The 11,297-nt window shown below is 31.9% G+C and overlaps 1 pseudogene; it reads right to left on the reverse strand.

The window, feature by feature from the left end:
* Positions 1-1,633: 1,633 nt before the first annotated feature.
* LOC124971559 (serine/threonine-protein kinase PLK4-like) overlaps positions 1,634-11,297 on the reverse strand; it is an 84,832-nt pseudogene continuing 75,168 nt past the window's right edge.

Below are 11,297 nucleotides of genomic sequence, written 5' to 3' on the forward strand. Positions count from 1 at the left end.
AGAGAAACAACATGTATCCCATTTGTTTACAATAAAAAAAAATCAAAATACAAAGTACAATTTAACTGAATGCATACAGAGTTGAAAAATATTGTCAAATATTTTAGGTCAGAGATGCGCTGTGCTTTTCTTCATGTGAGTTACATGTATAATATATTTTGCATTAGTTCAACAGTAGCAATAATCAATTCTTTGGGGGTTCTTCTGACATTATTTTTTGCTACAGTATGCATAGTGGAGTTCTCTACTGTTTTATTGCAATTTGAAATACCACGTTTCTTCTAGAATTGAAAATTACATTCAAGAATATAAGTCATGCTCAATATACAGTGGTGGTATATTTTTAGATGCATATTTCAACAACTGACCGTGAGATCCTAAGGAAGGAAATTCCTGATTTGTGAGAAGAATGTAAGTGGCAATCCTCTTAAGTGTGTGAGGAAATCTTTGCTTTTGCCTTTCCTATTTTTTTTTTTTTTTTTTTGGTGCTGGGAATTGAACCCAGAAGCACTTAATCACTGAGCCACATCCCCAGCCCACATTTGTTTTTTATTTTGAGATAGGGTCTTTCTTTTTTATTTTGTTTTGACCCTTAATAACTTGCAAAGACTGACTTTGATCAGGAGGCCTCAGTATCCAGAGCTACTGGGATTACAGACATGCACCAAGGAACCCTATTGTTCCTTCCTATTCTTCTAATGCGCACATGAATGCATGTTTTATTTACATACACAACTCACAACATTTTAGGACTGTGATAATTAAGCAATTTGGACCAAAATCTGTTCTCTTGGAGATGATGTAATTTTTCCATAATTCAATAGGGCTCTATTTTCTGCTCTAATTTGGAAGAGTTTTCAAACTACTTGGTTTTTCAGAATGTATTTTTATGAAACATTTGATGGTTTTCATTCTTTGGTCCAAGATACACAGAAGTTTAAAAAAAATGCATGTGAACAAATACAATTCATGAACTCTTAATATGACTCCTGAATGATGTCATTGTTCTAGTTGTATGAATTATACTAAAAGGTAGCTATAGCAAACTACCTTCTAGTAGTAGATAAAGCCTAATATTGTAAATGTATAAACATGTCTACCCCAGGTTAAGCCCTCTTTTTGCAGAAGTTTTCAAAATATTTTCTTAGGAACCTGAATATCCTAAAACTTCCAAATTTAAGTACATAATAAAGAAAAAGATAATATTAATTTAGCAAATATTTATCAATATCTAATAAAAGGCTTATGTGCTTTACATTACTTTGACTTAGGGGTCACAAGAAAAATGAAAGGAAATCTCTTTATACTGAAAGTTTATAAGTTATTTGGTAGATGTAAAATGTACATAGGTGGTTAAGAGTATAGTACCAGAAAGAGTATAACAATTTCTATAAAATAAGTATACTGTGACTAAGGAGATAGTACATTTGAAATAGGGAGAAGTCAAGGAAAGTTCTTCAGCAGAGATTTCACTTCAAGTTGGTAGAATTTAGAAAAAGAGCATTATCTCTCATATCAGTCTTTGTCAGAATTATCTTTTTTAACAAAAGTAACAGAATCCCAACAAAAGTTTAGGAACAAAAAACAACTTATTTTCTCTTGTTGCTGTAAGGTCTACAACCATCAGCCAACTTCAGTCATTGCTTGAAATCAAGAGATCAAGCAATGACATTAGGCCATCTAAATCTACTGTCCCTGAATTTTTGTTAGCACCATTTTCAGGCAAGTTGTTCTTGGCAGTTTTAGATTTACATAGCAGCTTTCTACCTCTGGAGAAAAGGGAGGATGAAATGCTCAACATAAAATTTCATTGGTCTGGATTAGATTATATGTTCATATTTGAATGAATCATTATGGCTAGAGGGATGTAATGCTTTTATTAGCCACACCTGAGATACACTAAATCCTGGGGTTGAAAGCAAAGGCAGAAACATTATTCAATGAAAACAGAAAATTCAGTACCATAGGAAAGAAGAACAGAATACTTAGTAGCAAAATAAATGTCCCTATGTGGTAGGACATTGGGGAACTTTTTAAACATACCTGAACTGTACTTTGCTCATTTAAAAAGGAAATGATTTAACTCTCTTCATAAAGTTATTGTTAGGATGAAATTTGATGTTGTATATAAAACTTCTGGTATTTGGTATGCTGTTGGTGAATGTTAGTTTCTTTCCCCTTTTACAGTCCCTATGCATTCTAGGATTCTGGATTGGCCTAACATTAATGTGAGCACAAATACACAAAGGCTCATACTCCCACACACCCAAACATAATCATACACAGAGAGATCCCATTGCACGATATGGTAAGTAGTACATGGAAATAGGGCTGTAATATATCACTCACAAGTTTTACCTGAGGCAATTCTTTTTGTCATTACCTTTACACTTAATCAAATTGAGGTACAATTGATAGTTTGAGTCTGAAAAATCTCAACTTTAGGAAATGTAATTGGTTTAATACAAAAAAACTCACAAAACTGTTAACCATTCTCAAGTTACTCTTAAAATTGAAATTGAGCCATAAAAATAGTTTCATCTGCTATGATTAGGGACAATACCATTTTAACCTATACTATGGAAGCTATAGAAAGTCATATTGAGCCTGAGATTCTTTGTATTTTAGGTGCTAAGAGGAGGAAAATGGATATTGAATCTTCATTTAGGAAGATATAATCAAAATTGAATAAATAGTAGACACAGTAGAAATATCTATTCTTGTTTCCTACTAGAATCTCTTGAGGTTAGACCAATGCATTTCTACATTTAATCTAGCAGGGCATGTAGTTAAGAGACCCATAAATGGAAAGTGACCATGCAAATTGCAAATAATTTAAATTCTATCATATTTCAAGTTGAAATCTTCCATAAAATCTTATTCATTAGGCACACACACATTTCTAATTATGATCACAAACAATACTAAAATCAATGATTTTCAGTGACCTACCTATCACATTCTAACAGGAAGTTTACATTATGCTTATGCTTAGGACTTGTCTTATTAGTGAATCCTCAGGACTGCTAACTTAGTGGGCAGATATAGTACAAGGGAACAAAGTATTTTAATTTATAATCTGCACAAACACAGAACAGAAACAGAGAAGAAACTATACACAACAGAAAGCGTTTAAAGGAATAAGAAAAGGATGAAAAAAAGTCATCAGTAATATCACTAATTATGATAATATGAACAAGTTAATATCACATGTTAAAAGATTTGTTCTGATTGGTATAAAACAATAACAAAAAAAATGCTGTTTCTAAGTAACACACATAAATGATATGGTTGGAAAAAACAACAGAAAAACTACATGGCAGACAAATGCTAACAAAAGGAAAGCAAGTATACTACTAATAATGGGAAACAAAATAGAATCTATAGTAAAATAATCAGAAGAATTTTTTAAGTACAGTAATTAATGAGGAAACATTTACAAGCATTCATGAATACATACCAACGATAGTTAGCTAACTAAACAAATGAACAAGGAGATTTGGGGAGGACGGTTTATTGTAAAGGTACAATAGTATTGGTAAGTGTGGTGGGAGTACAAGAAAGTCAACATTTTGCATCTATCAGAATAAATATTGGAGTATGCAAGACTCACCAAAGGATACTCAATTTGGAGAAAATGTTGATGAAAAGTTTACAAGTATCCACAGACTTTTTACTTGTATTAAAAATTGAGTAACCATATAGTGGACGAATTGGACAGTACTTTGTATAATTAAAATTAACAACAAACTTACATTACTAGTGAGGAGCAGATGAAGACGGTGTGCATACAGGTGTGATTTCTAACAGTGATACAGAATTACCTATATAGTATTCTGGTTAAAATGCATAATCTGAATCCAAACATTAGGACATATCAGACAAATCCAAAAAGAAAATCATTCTATTAAAACAAATTATTAGAAAACAATAGAGGTTGGCCAGGTACTGTGGTACTTTGTCAAAACAAAAGACAAAGAAAAGAGGTTCAAGAGTAAAGAGACTGGACAAATAAACACCTGACCCCAGACTAGTTTTTTATTGTGTCAATTGACAAAAATAGATACAAATATTAGACTGAATGAGTAAATCAATGCTAAGTAAACTGAGTTAATATTTTTACTCTGTCTATGTAAAGGGTCAGGACATACTGTCTGTATGTTAACTTAAAAGGTTTTAGAAAAGAGGTACACACACAGACACAAACATGTGCATATGTTGTGTGTACATCCATGTATAGAAATTGAAAGTTCATGGTAAAATTTTAGCAATGTTAGTGATAAATGAATTCACATAGAGAACATGTTGGAGTTTTATGCACTATTCTTTTTCATTCAAGATATCTGTATGCTTGACCTTATTTCCTAAAATAAGTTAAAAAATTTAAAAGTGGTGAAGGTGGATATGTTACATGCATAAAAGACATAATTCAAGGAAAATATACAAAGCACATGAAATTTTAGTGAAACTTATAAAATAACTTCAAAATATGAAATTACTACCATTTTCAGGTCAAAATGGCAATTATTGGCCTGAAATTATTGGTAATTTCATACTGTTTAACTTAATGCATTAAAGGAAACATATATTCTCTATTTTTCATGTTTCTACATGAGGAACTTTGTAAGCTGGCATTGCTTACTTACATCTCTCTGTACAAAGCGAAGCAAAGAGAGTTTAGACTGATAATTGTCATGCTTAGTCCTTCTGTCTGTCTACTCCTGTTTTTGTGTGAGTCACCCTTCTTATGCACATGCACACACACACACACACACACACACACACAAACACGCACACACATACACTCACCCATATACACAAATGTTCTAACGTGCTCACTTAGAAGGGACTTGCTCTTGCAGGTGTGGCATGCAGTTTTCAAAGTTTCAAGCTGTGACAGGGTGGCTACATCTGTGTAAAGCAGATGAATTATTATGATTGCTTGGCTGAAGGTCTAAAGTCACATTCTTCTATCAATTCTACCCACAATAATATTATTGAGGTATTTTAATTTTTATATAATGACATATTCTTAGTTGTTAAACTTAGGCAAGGAATGTATGGTTTCATTTGCTTATTTTATGTCGTGAACTGCTTAAATATATAACACCATGTATGTAACAGAAGTTGCAAAATAAGTGGATAAATATAGTTATAGGTGGAAATATCAAACTTCTTTCATAGAGCAACTATCAAGTAGATGAAGAAAATTTTAATGTGTAGGATTTAATGAAATAACTAAAAAAAAATTTAATTGAAAAATTAATTCTTTTAAAATAAAATGAAGCATTCAAAAGAATTGACCATATGCTAAACTTTTTAACATAATGAAGTTGAAGGAGCATAGAAATTTCTTTTCCCTAAAACTTAGTAACTAATATTTACATTAGGTAAAGCCAATTGCATGATTTTACTCCAAATTCTGACAATATGGAGGAAGTAAAAAAAAATACTCTGGGAGAGTTGCAGATTATTTAAAGAAAATTTATTGGAATTTAGAATCCAGAAGTTGTGTTGTTGAATATTCACCACATTACAGGCCAAGGAACATTACTGCAAGTTTCCAAGGGTTTTCAGCCTTTTAATTTCCTATTGTTCTTGTCTGAGTTCTAAGCATTACTCTCTACCTTTCCCATTGTATAAACTCCATGATATCCTCATTAAAATTATTTTTTTACTTAAGGAGACTAGAATTGATGGTTATTTTTACCCACCAAGAAACCTGACTGATAAAACCATTAAATAGAAAATAAAATGATAAGAAGATAATTAGATCACATTATAAGGATAGTATGAGTGATATTGCAATAAACCTTTAGGAAAAATTCATTTGTAATCATGGATGCAAAGTGCCTAAATAAAGGTTAGCAATTCAAGCATAAAGGGTAAGTTTAAAAAATAATACAAAATGACTCTATCATAGAATTGTTAGGATGTTTTGGAATGAACAAGTGAAATAATATAATTCACTATGTAAACAGATTAGAAAAGAAAAATTATATGAAATTTTTAATATATGCCATTGATGAAAATAGTTGAAAAATATCAAATAGCATATGCACATCTTGAAAAAATAGCTATAAAAATACTGGAACAAACATTATCCAAATACTCAAACACAAACAAACCTCAGAAAATCCCAAATAGCAGTGAAAATTTTATCTGATTGGTATATCTTCAGAAAAAAGGAAAAAAAACCTGAAATTGCAGACTATTCAGAGAATAACAATAATAAAACACATACAACATATCCTAATAAAGCTGTACTTTGAAGAAATATTAAATTAAACCCTACTATTCATAAATGAACAATATTAAAAATAGACATTCAACTCAAGAAATTTGAGTGGAAAGCAATAATATAAACTGAAGGACATAATATAGCATGAGTGAAGAACAGACTTTATAAAGAAAGTGAGTAAACAAAGTTGACTTTATAAGCTCATTCTACCACTTTATTGACTGCATGCTCCTAAGAAAGTCATTTAACTTCTTATTGATCAGGGTTTTAAAATTTTAAATGGGGAAAAAAGTAATATCTAGATCCTAAACCTATTATGAAAATCATGTGTTTGTGTGTGTGTGTATGCACATACACATATGTAGGCTTACTATTTTTAAAAAATCTGGCATATATTATATATGATTATATAAAATATTTTATGTATTATATAAAATAATTATATATTATATACCTATGAAATTACTTGTACTAACAAAGTAGAAACAAGAAATTAGTAAAGACAAAAGCTAACATTAATTAATTAGAAAATAGAAAGAGCAATAGAGCTAATGAATCTGTTCAAAAGTTTTTTTCCTTCAAAGATAATGATGAAATAGATAAACCACCATCTAATCTAATCAAGAAGGAAAGGACAAAGGACAAATACAATTGAAAATGGGAAAATTACAGTGATAGAAATGCAAAATAATGAATTATGTAAGATGATATTTCTCAACCTTGTGCTAATCAACTTTTAAAATCTGGATAAAGTAGATGAGTTTCTATGAATGCATATATTGCCTTGAATTTATTCTAGATGAGATTTTTTTTGTATCCCATTTGTTTAAAATAGATGAGATTTTTTAAAAAATTAAATTAAGCAATTGCCATTAAAAATCTTTAGTCTTATTGCCATTACCCCCAAATAAACATCAAAGGTAATTACTCTCAAGCTTTCAAGAAATAATTCATTCTCAGTGTATTTCAACTGTTCCTGGGCATAGAAGAGAAAGCTTCTAAACTCTTGTTAAAAAGTCTAAATAACACTGACACCAAACCTTAAATGATATCTCCCCCAAACAAAACTAAAGTTTGATCTCATTTATGCAGACATCCTGAGTAAATACCTCCAATTAGAATCTACATGCAAAGAATAATACACCAAGGTGACTTGGGATTCTTCCTAGGAATTCAACATTGTTGAATATTATGAAACGTTAATATAAGTCACCAACAGTAAGAGGTACAAAATGATTTATAGACTGATAATATTTTGTCAATCCTGTTTTCCTAGACATAACAAAATTTCTAGAAGGATACAAAATAAAAATCAATTCAGTGAGTGAGAGGCAGGGAATGCATTTCTTCTATATTAAAAATAGCTATTTACAAAGGTATTTCTGCCATTATCGAATGACTCTCTTCTCTATCTTTAGAGACCTTTCACTTCTTTTTGTTACTAGTCATTTGTGGGAAACCACTTGAGTGATGCAAACTTGAGGAACAGATGGAAAATTATTGCAAAAATATCACTGCAATTCTTGCTGTCGGTTGTGTCTGAAAGTCCATCATTAGTGACTGAATTCCTCAGCTTATATGCTTTTTAACACTGTCATATAAAATGCAAATACTTTGGGGAAATATAATATGCTAAACTAATTCACGACATGATGTCTGTAATGATAGAGTGCTAAAGGAGACTGGGAGTAGAGTTTAGTGGTTAAGAGATGGGAGTTCATAGTGAACAGACACATTTAAATCTTGTCTGTAAAACTTACTAGCTTTTTGGTCTCTAAACCACACAAAAAAAATGAAAATTATGAAGTTGTTTATTTCATAATTTTTTATGATTTGAGATTGCTGATATATTAATGGATCAATAAAACTATTTAGAATAGTGCTTTGTATGTACTAAGTTTTCAGTTATTAGAAATTAAGCAATTGAAAAATATTTGTTGAAAACAGAGTGAAATAGGCACCATGCAAAATACACCTGTAATTTCTCTGTTTTCAAGGACTTTATGATAAATGTAAGAAGATAGCAGATATATTTCCTCTTAAGTGTAAGTCCAAGGCATACAAAGATATGCTAAATACTGGCAGAGAAGAGCTACTGAAAATGAGAGACAGCACGCAGAAAGGGATGGGTAGGGAGGCCAAAAATACATTCCCATTCTGCCTCATACATGAAGTCAAAACTTATCTCAGGAAAAGGGCCAGGTGTTAGAGATGGATGAAATCATATTGTGCTCTGATTTTTTTTTTTAATTAAAGAGCAACAACGCTCAGGACAGTAAAACACAATTCCATCTCACGGCTTCCACAACATCAGTATGATTGTAACACAGATTTAGGATCTGTTTTTGCCAAGCTTACTTTCCCTCATAGTCCTTCTCTAAAGCTGTTAGCATTTAGAAAGATATTATTCAGGTTTTTTACCTCTCAGTATTCAAAATTTCCCTTATGGCAATTCTATCATCTCTACTATGAGAAAATGTGGTGTTCATGATAATTTTCATTTACATGTACTTAGTAAAATAAATTATGAAAGTCCGACTTACTCTGTGCCCTTCATCTTTTCACTCACAATTAAAGACAAATCAGGCTTGCTTCAATAGTATGAGCAAGCTCACACTTTCTAACTGCTTTGCTTCCATTTCAGCCTTTTTGCATTAAGGTGTTTGGTACCATCAATATATCAGTTCTATAGAAAAATGTAATAATTTCTCTGATTTTTTTAACATACTTGCACACACATAGACTCTAATCAATTGCACAAATAAGAAACAAAAATGTTGATGATGGGGTTAGTTAAAATTGGACTACTAGACTCAAGGTTAAGAAGAATTATTTCCAGATGCTGAGATGGTGCTGATGAAATTAGTGACATTTTCCAGTCCCTGTTGGTATTGACTCAGAACCTGGGGGTGGCTTATATTTGAAGATAGAGGCCACCAGTAAGACTAGTTTCAGAAAATGGGGGAAGAGAAATGCTGGGGAATCTAGAAAGATTCATAGTAAATTTTGCTTTCTTTAAGAGACTTTTTCTACCTCGTAAACACATATGAGCTTTCTGTCCTTAAAATTCTCATAAAATTCAGTGCACATAGCTTGACAGCAACTCTGCATGCAAATTATGTGTCATTCACACATTTTATCTAATTTAAGCTCTCAAAAATCATACACAGTGGGTGTTACTTTGATTCCCATTTTATAAATAGAGAAACTGAGGCTTAGAGAACATAACTAATCCACCATTGCACAGTTAAGAAATGACAAAACTGAGATTATAAACACAAACCTGTCTATAGAGCCAATGCTTTTAATCTGTACATTGTGCTGCCTCTTAAAGTTCGTCTACCTGATCTTGTATTATAGTTCTGTGTCCTTTAGTGCACACTTTACAAGATTGCAAACCCTTAGGCAGGGATTATGTTCAGACCTATCAGTACCACGAAGTTAGCAGGGAACTTTAGATATATTTGGGCTTATTGTTAAACATGGCATTTTGGTAAATGTCAGATTCTTACAACTAGAGAGTAAATCCCTAAAGAGTAAGGATTATATTTCTTCACAGATCTAGATGAATGAATAAATATTTTTGAATGACTGAATGAATAAGAACATGATGTAGATAGCCAATCTCAGAAAAAAAGGAGCAGCATGGTGCTATACTGGCCAGTCATAGCAGCATTCTAGGAAAGAAATTAAGCCAACTTTCCTCCACCATTTAGGTTTTTTGTTTCAGACTAACAAAATCAAGTCAATTGAATCATGGATTGAAATTGTGTCAAAATAGGTAAGAGGGCTTATTAAAAAAAAAACCTGAAAAAAATTGACTTACAGACCACTTGGGCTAAAATTAAGGTAAAAAATTTAGCTTACATTTCATTTGCCACCCTATCTACACATTTCTCTTTTTTAATTAAATGCTATGGATTTAATGTCAAATGTTCCCCAAAGGTTCATGTGTTAAATATATTGTTTTCTTTTTCTACAGGGTGTCACTGTTGGGAAGTGGTAGAAGTTTTTGGAGGACAGGGTCTAATGAGAGACCCTTAGGTGACTGGGAGTGCTCCGTTGAAGGGGATTGTAGACCCTGACACAGTCCTCACCTGCTTTTGCTTCTTAGCTACGAGGTGAGCATTTTCTTTTTTTTAAATTAATTTTTATTGTAAACAAATGGGATACATCTTGTTTCTCTGTTTCTACATGAAGTAGAGGCATACCGTTTTTGTAATCATACATTTACCTAGGGTAATAGTTTTTGATTCATTCTGTTATTTTTTTCTTCCCCCCACCCCTCCCACTGCTGTTTTCCCTCTATATAGTCCCTCCTTCCTCCATTCTTGCCCCACTTCAACCCCCCATTATGTGTCATCATTGCTTATCAGCAAGATCATTCATCCATTAGTTTTTTGAAATTGACTTATCTCACTCAGAATGATACTCTCCAATTTCATCCATTTGCCTGCAAATGCCTTAATTTTATTATTCTTTATGGCTGAGTAATATTCCACTGTGTATATAATATATATATATATATATATATATATATATATATATATATATATCACAGTTTCTTACTCATTCATCAATTGAAGGACATCTAGGTTGGTTCCACAATCTGGTTATAATGAATTGAGCAGATATGAACATTGATGTGCCTGCATCACTGTGGTATTCTGATTTTAAGTATTTTGGGTATAGGCTGAGGAGTGGGAGAGCTAGGTCAAATGGTGGTTCCAGACCAAGTTTTCTAAGGAATCTCCACACTGCTTTCCAGAGTGGCTGCACTAATTTGCAGTCCCACCAGCAATGTATGAATGTACCTTTTTCCTCACATCCTCACCAACACCTACTGTTGCTTGTACTTTTCATAATAGCCATTCTAATTAGGGTGAAATGGAATCTTAAGGTAGTTCAAATTCGCATTTCTCTTATTACTAGAGATGTTGAATATTTTTTCATATATCTGTTGATTGCTTGTAGATCTTCTTCTGTGAAGTGTCTGTTCATTTCCTTCGACCATTTGTTGATTGGGTTATTTGTATTCTTGGTGTGGAGTTTTTTG

This window comes from Sciurus carolinensis, chromosome X, assembly GCF_902686445.1.
Source record: "Sciurus carolinensis chromosome X, mSciCar1.2, whole genome shotgun sequence".
NCBI lineage: Eukaryota > Metazoa > Chordata > Mammalia > Rodentia > Sciuridae > Sciurus > Sciurus carolinensis.